Source organism: Spermophilus citellus (genome assembly GCF_964194105.1).
Source record: "Spermophilus citellus genome assembly, chromosome: 11".
NCBI classification, from domain to species: domain Eukaryota; kingdom Metazoa; phylum Chordata; class Mammalia; order Rodentia; family Sciuridae; genus Spermophilus; species Spermophilus citellus.
Window position 1 is genome coordinate 81,481,963 of NC_138192.1, and position 14,470 is coordinate 81,496,432.

Sequence of the window (14,470 nt, forward strand, 5' to 3'; positions counted from 1 at the left end):
AAATTAGTTTTTTACTATGCATTATCACATTTAGAAATTTAAAAATCTCAGGAAGCTTGTATTTGTGGTATATTAATATTAGAGTGCTGTTAATATTATTGCATCCTTAATTTAGACTCTGCTGGTTTTTCCTTTATTTAATGAGGTACCTCTGTGTCTGTCATTTGAGTTTTGCTGTTGCAGTTTTGTCATTTGTGGCCTGGAGGGAAGCCCTATTTGGTTATAGGAGTTCCTGTAGAGAGGTCTCTCTTTTAAGAGCTCTGCTGAGTAAGTAAATGGTAGGTAGCTGATAGATAGGGCTACTGTTTCATGTCTTTTTGGTTCCTCAGTCCTCTCTTTGAATATGCTGAATTTGTAAGTTTAAATTCTTTTCTTTCCTTTTTTTTAAAGTTAGATTTCTTATTGAAGTAATTCATGTACATAGTTGAAAGAAATAAAATACTTGAAATGAAAAGAGCAATTTAGCATCCCAAAGAGGTATACTTTAATGGTTTATTTTAGTATTTACTTCCTATTTAAAAATGATATAGTACTTTTTTCTTGATTTAATCAGTTTCAAAAAAGAGTTATTTAATTCTTTTTATGGTAGGCAGGATTTGCTTTTTTATATCCACATGTCTCCTGATTTTCTTTCCCTATCCCTTCCCTTACCTAGATTTTGTTAAATCAGTAGTTACAAATATTGTTCACTGACAGTCTACACAACTATCATTATTTACTTTCTATTATTTTTCCTAGAGTTATGTTGCCCAATTGTAAAATTTGCTTAGTATTATTTATATACCTATCACAGTGATAATCCAAAGCCACAATTCCTCAAAAACATCACATGATCTATAGATTTCTTTTTATGGTTGCCCTTTATGGGCAGAATTTTTTCCACAATCTCTCTTTTGCCATTTGGACCGTGCACTCTCCAGGCATGTTTCTGTCTATGCATTGTGATGTAGTCTCACTTTGTATCTCCTGTTTATTCAATACGATGATTTCTTCTTTCTTGATTTACTGTCTCTTTTTAAAGAATTGTTTTTGCCAGAGCTTATGCACAATAGCTTCCTGAAAAGATGCATTGGAGGTATAGATTTTGAGGCTTTCCAGGTTTGAAAATGTCTCTACTCTGGATTGATTGTGATTAGAAGTCTGTCAAAAAGAATTTCCTCTCAGAGTTTTAAAGGCACTGTCTTTCATCACTTGATATTACTGTGAGAATTCTGACATCCTTCTTACTATTCTCTGGAGGCATTTAGGAGCATCTCTTTACAAAAACCCTGATGTTTCAAAATGTCTGTCTTTATTCATTCATTTTAATGAGTACTTGACTTGGTGGAGTCTCCCAGTAGATTTGCCTGCTTTGATTCTAGGAATTTTTTGTGTGTTGTTTCTTTGATTATTCTTTCTGCCCCATTTTGAGTGTTGAACTTCCCAGATTCCAGATTGATACTCTAATTTTAAAAGTATTTTCTCCAGTTGCTGCTTCAATTGTATTATTTTTTGTTGTTTTTGTTACCCTTTAGCTCTTCACTTGAATTTTCTACATTTAAATTGCCAAGAGATCTTTTTACTTTGTTACTTTTCATAAAACCCTATTTTTATTTTATAGATTCAGTGGCTCTTTATCTCCCTGAGTACAAAATAATGGGCTTTTCCTTATATCTTTCCTCTTTCTTTCATCATTTCTATTCCCCATATTTCTGCTTTTTATTTGTGTTGTACTCTTTCTTTCTGAAGGCTTTCTTAGGAATTTGGAGAGATAATCCATTCAGGTTAGTCATGTACCACAAAGCTAATTTCATAGGCCTTTATGTTTGGGCTGTTTTATCAGTTGTCTTAAGGGCCATGGGGTGAGGGCTAGCCTTTACGGTTAGGATCTACTGAATTTCAGTGGAGATTTTTTCTTTGGTGTCATTCAATTTCTCTAGAAAGTTGCGTTCTGAAAATAGCTTAGGAGAAGATGGCTGAAAACCCTACAGTTTGTATGATGGCCTTTACTTAATCTCTGTATTTTCAGCTTTCTTCATATCCTGTCCCATCCCACCTAAGTCCTCTATGATTTGTAACCCTCTGTTGCAGTTTTCCTGTGGACAGCAGAAGAAGGTGGTTGGCGGCTGTGGAGAGTAGGGGAGAGAACCAGGGATCCAATTGCTTTTGTATAGAGTTCTAATCCTCATTTCAGCCCTGTGCCTCCCTCCTTTTTTCTACAATAACAATATTTCCAAATCTTGCACTTAACAGAGGTTTGGTGTATTTTTGCTTCTCCCTCTTAGGCTTCTGCTTAGGCTTTAACCTCCTCCATACTCCTCCTGGCTTCTATTCTTTGAAACTTTTGAGATTTCTTGACTTTGTATTCTGTTCTCTTTGTCTTTGTGAATTAATTCCTTTTATATTCCTTAAGTGTCTTTTTGGTGGGGTTTTGGAAGTAGAGAAAATAAATTCATGTGGCCAGTCCACCGTGTTTAACTGAAAGTCTATATTTAAATTCTAATAGTGTGTAAGAAAATAAAAATTCTTTAATATTTTGCAATTCATCCTTTCCACTTAGTAATTTTTAATTCCCATGCTTTTACTGTACTACCTACCTCATACAGCTGGCAGTACATAAAACACCTAGAATAGTGCCTGGTACACAGTATGTGTTAAATAAGGATTCTTTATTATGAATATTGTTATTATCCCTTATTAATTTCACTACTATCATTCTGAATTCAGTAGCCTCTTTAGACTTGAATGAAGATGTTTTGCCATAGGAATAATTATTAATATCTGGGAAAATATAATGTTGATAATATTGACATTACATTACTTTACATGAGGTGTTCAGTGTTATTTTTTTTTTTTGAGAAATGTTAAAGCCTTAAGAAATCCAATTAGTAGTCATTACTTTAAATGTTTTAAGAAGAGTATAATAATTTTGAAGTGCTTTTAACTTTATTGGAACTGTTTTGGTCTTATCATCTAAATACGAGTTATGGAGAATAAAGTTATGAAGATGGTATTTGTTATACCTTACTTGTAGCTAGTAGATATAATAACTTTTTGACCACATAGATTACAGGAATAGAGAAATAGTAGATTGCAATCATTGCATCTGTAACCTTCTTGTGAATGGTTGTACACCTTTCAGAAAATGTTGTGAATGTATACAAAGAAAATGCATGCATTTATTCAGTAGGTAAAAGTTTAATTTATTGTACGATTAGAATGTTTCGGAAAATGTTTAAATACTTAATATTTAAAAATATTTTACTTTAGACTGTTTTTTTTATGTTAATATCTAAAAGTAAAATAATTTGTTCTAGATACAAGGTACTCTGAGCCTAGATTTCAAAATTCCTTTCTTTAAGATATTTAAAGTATCCTTTTTTGTTTGGATTAAGGGAGTTGCATAATAAGATTCAGTTCTTAGAAATGAAATGGAAGTAGGTGATGCATTACTTTTTTTTTTTTTTAACGGACATGAGCTATATATTTTGAGGAAGGAGATTTTTATCTCTAAGGACAGTTGCATTTTTTCTCACAAAGAAGAATCCCATGTTGTGACAGATGGCTGTAAATATCAATACCTCCAGAGATTAGAATTTTTTTTATCCAAAAGCAATAGCCAGTTGCTTAGTGTAACTAAACCTCTTTGCAAATAGAGCAGATGAAAATAGACAGTAGTTGTACACAAGGCAAAACAAACCGTGCTGTTGTCATAACACTGGCATTTTCCCCTTTCCTTGGATGTCTCTGTTATAGGCTTTATTGGGTCCTCTTACGTCTGCTTTGATCTCTGAGTTTTGATGTCTGCATCTTTAGAGTCCTTATGCTGTATCTTCTCCAAATGCGGTAATTAATCTACTATATTTTCATAAGATAAAATTTGGCCTTTTTGCCCTTTAATATGTTCTCCCTCCCCATGGTCTTCCTTCCTTCTTACCACCTTCTTCCCTCTTTCCCTCTCTTCCTTCTTTCCTCCCTCCTTTTCTTTTTGTTAATAAACCGTTACTATAAGCCAAGTATTTGACTTCATTTTAGCCTCATAATGGAGATATTAAAGTACAAGAATACAAGACCAACCAACATGCACAGATATAGGATTAACACATGATTGGTTAGAATTAATATTATTATCTGAAATTTTAAGTGTTTGCATTATCTATTGATTATTTTAGTTCCTACACCTTTTCATTTTTTTGGACTTAATGAATGACTAATCCAGAATTTACCAACCAAGCCCAGAATTTGATGGCAGGATAGATTAAATTTTGATCAGTTGTTATAGATAAACCAAATGAATTAATGTAGGGGGTGTTTACACATTAAGTAGTACCTTGACATCAATGAGAAGTCATTTTTATGTAGTCCCAATATCAGAAATGAACAAAATATATGACTGAAATAAATTTTCTCTTCAGTTTTATTCTGTCAGGCTTGAAGGAGAATGCTGTTGATATTCCCTGTCTTTTTAGAAAGTTTGGCACAAAGAATTTTTTTACCCACTTTCATTTCAATATAACATATATAACCCGATTTGATAAGATGGGATAGTTAGGAACATAGGAGAGAATGGTGCCAGGAAGGGATCCAGAGCCACCAGGAGCTATGTACCTACACTCTCCTTTCCTGGCCTTTCCTGGTATTAGACACAGAAGTCATCATGTGGATGAGATGAAGCAGTTTAGGAATGAAGAATGGTGAGTCTCGGAGCATGAAAGGGAGTGTTCTAGGCAAATGTTTCAGTCTTATCTGCACCATGCTCTTCTCTTCCTGTACTTGGACTTCATATTCTGGGAGAACTGGGAATTTTCCACCTTTCTTCTTAATTTTTCAAAGCAATACTTGACTATATAGCTTTTATTAGATAATAATTTAGATAATATGGATAAATCTAAATTCACCTTCACGTGCACTCCCCCAGGAGGAGGTTAACTACTCTTTTCGGGTATGGACTCTTTCAGGCCTATTTCTTGAGTGTTGACTTAGATTTTGTGGAGGTCCCCATTTTTACTAGTTTGGATTAGCTCATTAAAAGCAAGATCGTTTAATAAACAGTGGCACACTTACGTTATGTAGCCTGTAATAGGAGATGACTCTATATTGCTTTACTTGAGTATATTTTTGTGTATGACAGTTGAACAATTCTGACCCCTACATTGTTCGTCAGAGAGGTGTTCTAGCTCTTTCATTTTCTATGAATTGATTACGTTTTTCTAGATAGAGCATTTTTCTTTAAAAGAGAATGCTAAAGTTTCTAGTGCTTTCTTTAATTGTGAGGGAGCATGAGTGTATGTATGCATGTGTATGGTTTCTTGGTTGTGGACAATGCAACTTGGAGTCCTTTGTTTTGAGACTCACAGCTTTATGTTTAGTTTTACAGTTAATTTTAAAATGTTAGCTATAAAGGATCAAAACAGTTTTGCTGTAAAAGTTACCAATTTTTGCTGTAGAAGTTACCACAACTTGGTCAAAATAGAGAGTTGTGTTTTTGTTTGTTTGGCAACAATCAAAAGTGTGGCCTCGAGATAGTAAGGGTTAAGCATCCAGATTTCTGTCAGTGAAAGTATACATGTCCATGCAATTAAAAACGTCATTTAACAAATTTACGTAGTAAATCAGTATTCAGTGAATACCTCTTCAATCTTATAACTGAAATTAACCTCCATACTTGAATAAATAGGACATTTCTATAGGTGGCCTTTTCTTGTGGAATTTGGGATTGCTAGGTTATCAAGAGTTTCATCTTGCCTTCAGAATTGGCATACTCGGGTGACATTTCATAGCCCTTTGTCATCATTCCCTATCTTGGGTGAGGCCTTAGAATACAACTGTCATATAGCTCTATTATTTCTTCTTTATTTTCTTGTTTGGAAATAATTGGCTAGAGAAGTTTGTGATAATATATATCTGTGGTTTAGTAGTGTGACAGTATATGGCAACCTTTCTTTTTCTTTTTCTTTCCCTTTCTATGACAACTCTGATCAATTAGTTTTTACTTCCAGAAATACTGAAGTAGAAGCTAGAATCAGCAGAGAGTGATGTACCTATTTGATTAATGTTGTCTTCATGGGCTTGGTAAAAGGTGCAGGGAATGGTGGCAAGGATAGCTGTCATCGAGAACATAGGGCAATGAGTATGGTGTAGACTTAGCATAATTTTGCTAATCTTATTTTTTTAAACAGTCACAATAAACACAAACAAACAACTCATAATTGATTCCCTGTTTTCAGTTTCTACTGTCCAAAAAGGATGAACTTAAATATATGAATATTTTAAAAATAGAAAATGGAGCTGGGTGCTGTGGTGCAAGCCTGAAATCCTGGCAACTGGGGAGGCTGAGACAAGAGGATCATGAGTTCAAAGACAGCTTCAGCAAAAAGCAAGGCCCTAAGCAACTCAGTGAGACCCAGTCTTTGGGATGTGGCTCAGAGGTCAAGTGCCGCTGGAGTTCAATCCCCAGTACCAAAAAACAAAGCTAGAAAATAGAAATAAACATAGCTCATCATCTCTTCATTCAGACCAAGTGTATATATATGCATAAGTAATGTATATCATTCACTTACTAGCAGTGCCTTTATGAATTTAAAAACCTTTGCAACCTTGACATGATGCTCAGGAAAAAATAAAGTGCTAATACTATTTTCTAAAAGTAAGTGAAACTTAACAGCATATCAGTGCTTTGCGTAAGTCACCTTTCGTGTTTAGATCATCCTTGGTCATCATCACTGGAGAGAAGAGTTTCAGTTCATTTGTGGTTTTGCCTAAGTAGCAAACCTCCTTAGAGATAAGTTGCAACTTTTATTTCTTGTTTTTGTGAATCAGGCCATGTTGGCCACATGATGTCCTTGAAAGTGACTTGAGTCTGGAAGTCTGGTAAAATATACCAATGACCTACCATTTTTGGTCTTATAACATTCTTTTTTGGGGGACATTTGGCATCCTCTATGTGGTGTTTGCATGTGTCACCTTTGGGGATGTGACTCCTATGGGTATTTTTGGTGAGGGGTATGATGGGAGTAGATATAGTTTTAGGTGATTTTTTTTTTTTAATATTTCAAGTACAATACTTCAAGCTACTTCAAGTAGCTTGCTCCAGATAAAATGAAGAAATGAAGGGTTTTTTGTCTTCTAGTTTTAATTTTTTGTTTTTGCCCTTTGCTTTCCATACTATGTTTTTGCCTTCCGGTTTTCAAAATTCTGTGTATTATCTCAACCTTCTCTTCCTACCTGCTCTGAAGAATGTCTAAGAAATTGTGGTTGGATGTTTAAAGTAAATTTCTAAGCACTTTACAATATTATCCATAATTTGCTGAAAAGCAAGTCATGAATGTTTCTCATTTTTTTACCTTTCCCTTTTTCTTTCTTCACTTTATTTTTTTTCTTCAATTTTGATTTATGATTATAGAATCCTCAAAAATGGCTCCTCAATGTGTCTTTATTTGGTGTATTACTTTGGAAAAGAAAAGAATCACTTGGGTATGGTGGCGAGTCCACCTAAGGGGCTGTTAACCATTTAATTTAAGATAGCTTATTCGCTTATTTACCTCTTTTTAAAAATTTCTTTAGTCCATATTCATTTGATTACTCACCGAGTACTATGTTGCTAATATTTATTTTTGCGTTCTAAATGTTTTTTACATTATTTTACTTTTTAATTCTTAAGTGCACTTAAAACTCACTGCATTATTATTTAATAACTTAAATTGACTATCCTAACTTTAATTGGCTTTCTTAAAAACTTCACTTTTTTAGCTATTTGAATATTTGAATATTTCTTATTCACATTTGCACACCAATTATTATCTTAACCTAAATATAAATCAGCATTAGAAAAATGTCCTTGTTGGTTTAAAATTTTTCTTGTTGTATATAAATATTATTAAAAACATAAGCACATGAATTTCTTTTTGCCTTTTAAATGTCTTTGTTTTTGATTAGCTATAAGTAATACATATAATAAATTTGCAACAAAAGTTTGTGGGTATTTAAATGAAAAATTTGTAACTTTAAAAGAAAAATAAATTGGAAATATTGGAATTGATAGAAGAGCTAGTCATTAAGTAAACTTATTAATCTAATAGCAAATATGGATCTCACTAAAAGCACTTTAATTTTAAAGCACCTTCAGAATAGGATTTTTATTCCCAAGGTGGGGGGGTGAATAAACTTTATTTAAAAATATATGTATATTTATTTGTGAGTATTTTCTTTTTCTCTTCCAAATTCTAAAGGTGTATATTCATATTTTTGTTATGACAATTCTGCTTGTTTAATTATTGTAGTAATTTTATAAATTCAATAAAACTGAGCCATGTGAACAATGTGGGGGAAAATGTTTAATAAATTTGCCATGTCACTAAGAAAAAAAAACATTAAAGCCAGCATGTTCTGAAAACCTAAGAAAGGGTAATCCTCTGCTTTCCAAAAATAACACTGGTTTGTTGAACACTTAAATATAAAACCTGATTGGTTAGCTTCAAGTTAGTTCTGTGATTTTGAGAAAAGATGTTAGGAGACTAGTTAACCTTAAATGAAAGTATGAAATAGTTCCCCTTATTTGTCAGAAGTTCTTCTGGTCCTTGACTAGATAAATAAGGTGATTCTTAAATCATTTAAATGGGGGTACATTTAAGCTTCCTAATGTCTAGGTTGTTCCAAACCAATTACAACAGAATCTCTGGGGGTGGAACCCATCATCTGTATTTTTTTAAAAATTTCTCAGTAATCCCAGTGGGTAGCCAAAGTTGAGAACCACTGAGCTGGGTGGAAACATACACCCCTGATGTTGTATTGAAGAACAGGTGGATATGCGAGTATATACAGATCTCTCTATATGTATAAATACATAAATTTATCTCATTAATTGGGGCCATCATTAAAGATTGTGAATTAACAAACATTTTCCAGCTCTGAGAATTAGCAGCTTGTTTCACTTGGCAGCTTTTTAGAAATGCACTGTCAGGTCCCTCCCCAGATCTGCCGAGTGAGATCCTGCATTTTCATAAGACCCTCTGGGGTAATTGGGTAATTATAGGTCTTATCTCCGTGTCTTTTTTTAAAAAAAATATTTGTTTTAGTTATAAGTGGACACAATATCTTTATTTTACTTTTATGTGGTGCTGAGGATCGAACCCAGGGCCTCACGCATGCTAGGTGAGCGCTCTACCTCTTAAGCCACAACCCCCGCCCCCTCTCTTTGTGTCTTAAGCAAGTCATGACACTGTTGTTCAGCACTGGAAAATGAAACTAGTGTGCTCACTTCATCATGTTAACAACTAGAGAGAATTTTCTGATCTGGAGCCACTGAAGGAAACAACCCCATCACCATCACCTGAGATAGGGAAGGAGAAAATAGTCAACAGATTGACTACCAGGCTGAAGGCAGTGCTCTTAATTACTCAGCTGCCTTGTGTATTAAGGAAAAATAAGTACAACTTTGTAAGGATCTACATACCTGTATTTTGAGAATTCTTTGAAAGATAAAAAATATCCCTTTAAGAAATTTGCTTATCCTAATCCCAAATTGAAATGAATAAAATGGGATACTCCAAGTTCTCTGGGATAACATCTACCCAGTGCCCAGCACTCGGGAAACCTCCCTTATCATGACAGTAGTAGTACATGATAACATTTCAGGAATCTCAGCTGGGTTCCCTCTGTCTTAGTCCCCCAGGAATCGGGGGGATTAGTTTGTCATGTTTCCTGAAGGAAAGGAAGATTCTTTTCTTTCTTTTGGGCCCATTACTGTAGTTTCTGGAAGACTGGGTGTTCTAGCTTTTTTGCCACTATGATTATAGGAACCGATCAGAACAACTGTAAAGGAGGAAAAGTTTATTTAGGGGCTCATGGTTTCAAAGGTCTTAATCCATAGAAGGCCAACTCCATTCCTCAGGGATCAAAGTGAGACAGAACTTCATGGTGGAAGAGTGTGGTAAAGGGAAGCAGCTCACATCATGATCAGAAAGCAGAGAGGGGGGTCTCCACTTGCCGGATATAAATATATACCCCAAAGCCATGCTCCAATTCCCACTTCCTCCAGCCACACCCTACCACTTCAATTACCACTCAGTTAATCCTTACCAGGGGATTAATTCACTATTGGGTTAAGACTCATAACCCAAACATTCCTTCTCTGAACCTTCTTGCATTGTCTCACATGTGAGCTTTTGGGGGACACCTCACATCCAAACCATAACACTGGCTCTCTCCATTGCTTCCCCTTTCCATGACAATACTGGATCAGGTAATCACCTTATTCCCTGGTGTTATTGCAGGTGCCAGCAAAGGGTTTAATATTTCTCACTAGCTTTCTGGGAAGAAGGCTAATTGACTACATTGGAAATAAGGGGCCTTTTAACAGGAATGACTAAAAGGGATTTTGTTGTTGATCCTGCCCAGGAACAATAACCCTCAAAATAGAGCAGAGCACTCTGCTTTATAAGTGAACATTGTCTCTAGCCCTCTCTCCCTTTAGCAGGTTTGATTTTGGTGTTAGGGAGTGGTGCTAAGACAACATTTATAAACAAAGCCCTGAGTTCTAGGTCTGAGGCTGACCATGTGGCTGGGTATGTTTTTCAAAGGCCCTGGATCTCAGGGCTTTCCACTTCGGCTATTAAAGTCCTCGTTATTTTCTCCTTAGTAGTTCGATTTATTAGGACAGGGCATCCTAGCCTCTGGTCCAGTCTTGGCCAAAGGGGTCTGCTGGTGTCCTCCCTAGCTTCTTTGAATTGTTTTAAGCCAACAAGTGAGAGTGGAGAAGGGACAGCTGCCCTCGTTATATATGTGGGACGAATTTCTCAGCAGTTTGGGGAATGAGGAGTACCTGAATCCCTCACTTTGATAAAAGCAGATTTTGCTGCTCTCATCTGGCAGTTGCCAACAAAAATCTGATTTCATTCACATGTGGCAACTTCAGGGAAGAATTCTGTCCCTGTGTTCCCCCTTAAGGATGTCTGGTGCAAGTCTCAGCATCTCTGGAGAATTACCCTTTAACTCAGGGAGTGCACCTAGCAAGAAGCTTCTATCTCTGAGGCTCTGGTGGTGTAGGAGGACCTGGTTTGGAAGAGGCCTTATACAAGGTGCATTAACAGCCTCTCTAAGGAAAAGGAAAGGAAGGAAAGGAATTTGGAGTATCCGAGCCTTGTCAGGGGTTTCATGAGTGGCAATCACTGCTGCTCTATTCAGGAGGAACTGTGTGTAGGGATTTCTCAGATGACTTAGACATCCTGAGGAAAGAGTTTGGCAAAAATCTACCCAAGACAAACATTCACATTTTTTAACCTTTGGATAAAAATCCATGGGCCAGTCTCTTTTCAAAGTTGTCTTATTTATCTGGCAGACAATATTTTCTCCTAAGACAAGAAAACTAAACTTTCTCTGCTCAAATCTCTCAAAATTACACTTGGGGTAGAGTAAACAAAATTAACACATTATCTTTCTGGAGTTCAACCATAAGATATTCTTATTGAATTTGTCTTTGTTGTTGATTTAATCTATTATTTTACTGATTTTCTGATTTACCTTTCTGTCTCTACATGGTTCATCTATATGATTGGCTACAGACATAATAAATTCATCTTTTGAGAAATTCCATCAAAACATTTCCTATAAGCCTGTGCTGTCCTATGTCCATCACATCTAGTTCCATACGTTGAATTGTGTCCCTTCCCACAGGATTTGTTGGACTTTCAACATCCAGTACCTCAAGAGATAGGGTCTTTGCAGATGTAATGAAGTTTTAGTGAGGAGTTAGGATAGGCCCTCTCCAATATGGTTGGTGTCTTTCTAAAAAGGAGAAATTTGGACACAAATATACATAGAGGGAAAATCCCATATGAGCATGAAGACAGCCAAGGAGAGAAAGCTGGGACAGGTCTCTTGCTCACAGCCCTCAGAAGAAACCAACCCTGTGGACATCTTGACTTTAGACTTCTAGTCTTCAGAACTGCAAGTTGATTTCTGTTGTATAAAATATCCAGTTAGTGGTACTTGATTTCAGACACCCTATCAGACTAATTCATCTAGGGAACATCAGTGAGATCTGTTTGGTCCCCTCTGAAAAACTGCTTCTTTTGAAGATTCTGCATGGCAGTCCTTAATATAATGCTTGCTAGTACTTAGTTGGGTGCCATGCTAAGTCCTGTGTTTTGCATGCAGTAACCATCTAGTCTTCACAATAATCCTGTGAGATTGCTGTTATTTCCACTTTATAGATGAGCACATCAAGTAATGAGTTCAATAATGTGTGCCACCTGCCACCCCACCATCACCCAAGATAGGAAAAAGCAGGTCCTAGATTAGAGCTGGGTGCTCAGAGTTGTTGAATGAGGATGTATGATTCCAACATTATTCTGCTTATCGTTGGGTCTACATAAATTACAGGAAAGAGAGGGGAAAGGAGGTTAGGACACTGATAGTTTTATGGACAGTAAGTTTTACGGTTTGAATAGGTTGGCACCTGGGAGAATATGTCTGCCAGCTTACTGCTCTCAGTCACCCAGGAGGTCGACGCGGGGAAAAGAGAGGAAACCATGGGAACTATGAAATGATGGGATGTTGCTGAGGAACCACTCCTGCCTTGCTGACGTTGGGGCGACATGGAGCAGGAATACTACATTAAGGATGTATTAAGGATGTCTGGTGCAATCTCTGGAGAATTACCCTTTAACTCAGGGAACGTGCACCTAGCAAGAAGCTTCTATCGCTGAGGCTTTGTTGGTGTAGGAGGACCTGGTTTGGAAGAGATCCTACCTCCGCGGGGAGCAATGATTTTGGAGGAGCAGGGGAAAGAGACAAGCTAGAAACCTCAGGAAGGCCTTCTTGGGATTCTAGCTGGAGCGCCCTTGGCCTCTCAGGATCCTCCCCCTTTGTAATCCTGGCAAATCCACCTAGCCGGCCACGCCCTGGGGCAGAGGCTAGGGGCTTTCTTCCTTCTATAAAAGGAAGTCAAGCCTGGCTTTTGACGCACATCCCCTTCGCGCCACAGACCTGCTGCCCTCCTCTACTCCCAGGCTTGGATCTGAGGGAATGGGAAGCTGCTACTGCAGGATCAGGTTTGGCATTCTCATCAACACCGACGGGGTCAGCCTTGGGGAGGACACGTGAGTATATAACCCGTCCAGGCTGGGAAGAATCATCCTAGGAAGTCACCCCCTCCAATCCACCTCTCACTTGGAAGTCTGAGAAGGCATTTAACGTTGTAAGGTGGCGTAGCGGGTGCTGTTAGCTCTGTCCCGATTCACCAGGGCATGTTTACCCCCATTCTTCCCGGTTTCTTGAGTGTTTGCTGTTTAGCCGCCTCGGTGGACAGAGAATGGCTGTGCCCAACAGGTGTGCTTCTCGTCCCATCACCTGGCCTCACCTGGGAGGTTATTTCCCGCTCCTCTCCCCTCCCCCATCACATCCTGTAGCCCTTGACTGATTGGCAAGGAGGTACAAAAGGGCTTCCCGCTTGCTCTGGTTGGAATCAGCTCTGTGGTTCCAGGGACTGAAGCTTCCTGTGAGATTGGGTTGAGGCTGCTGCTGATTCTACAGTCTTTCTTAACTTTCCTCTTCTGCCCTATGTGCCTGCTTCCCCTTTTTCCTGAGAAGATTTAACCAAGACAAGAATCCTTGTCTTTATTGCTGAATATTTACCTCTCAGGTGGGCAGAGGAAAAGGAGCACCTGCTGTGCAGGGCAGTTCTTTGTTGACCAAAACAGCTAAAAAGCCAAAATTCCAGGCTCTGGGTTAAGACAAGAATCTGAGTTTTGTTTTTGGGAATCTGATTTAAGACAGGAAACTTGACGAATAAATTAATGAAGATCCAAGATCTTCCTTTGGAAAATAAAAATCAATGGTACATATGCTTCATCTTTGAACACTTGCAGTTACATTAAGGAGGTCAATTTAGGCAAATAACCAACATCGTGGGTTTACAATTACTATTAAGCTAACTGAAGTGGATAAATACAGGTGTTTATGGTGTTAGATTTTTTACTTTTTTTAAATGGAGTGTCAGTTATTTCAAAAAGCATGGTAGAAATATACTATTTAAATAAGTTCTTCAGTCCTAAGTCTTTCATTTGTTCTGTCTCATTTTGGAGCTACAGTAGTCAATATGGACTCAGTCCCTGTATTTGTCATTTTCTGTTCACTGTACTTCTCAAATGGACAAGATCCATGTCATCTTACTTATCTTTGCATTGTTCTGTCTGGTATCTAGCACAAAATACTGTGAAATGCAGATGTTCATCTTTGAATTTAGTTGACACACCTCCCATAAAACAGTTTATCTTGATAAGTTTAGAACACAAGCTTTTGAGGATAAATTTGTCCTCAAGAACTATATCTAGACTTTTAAAGCAAAATATACAAAACAGCAACTTAAATATTTGCTTAAAAGAACTTAACATGGGCTATTTTCAAGTTGTGTTGCTTTATCTGATCACATCTGTGATGTGTGAAGCACATACTTCTCTACTCTAAAATCTTACAGAAAACAACCACCACACAG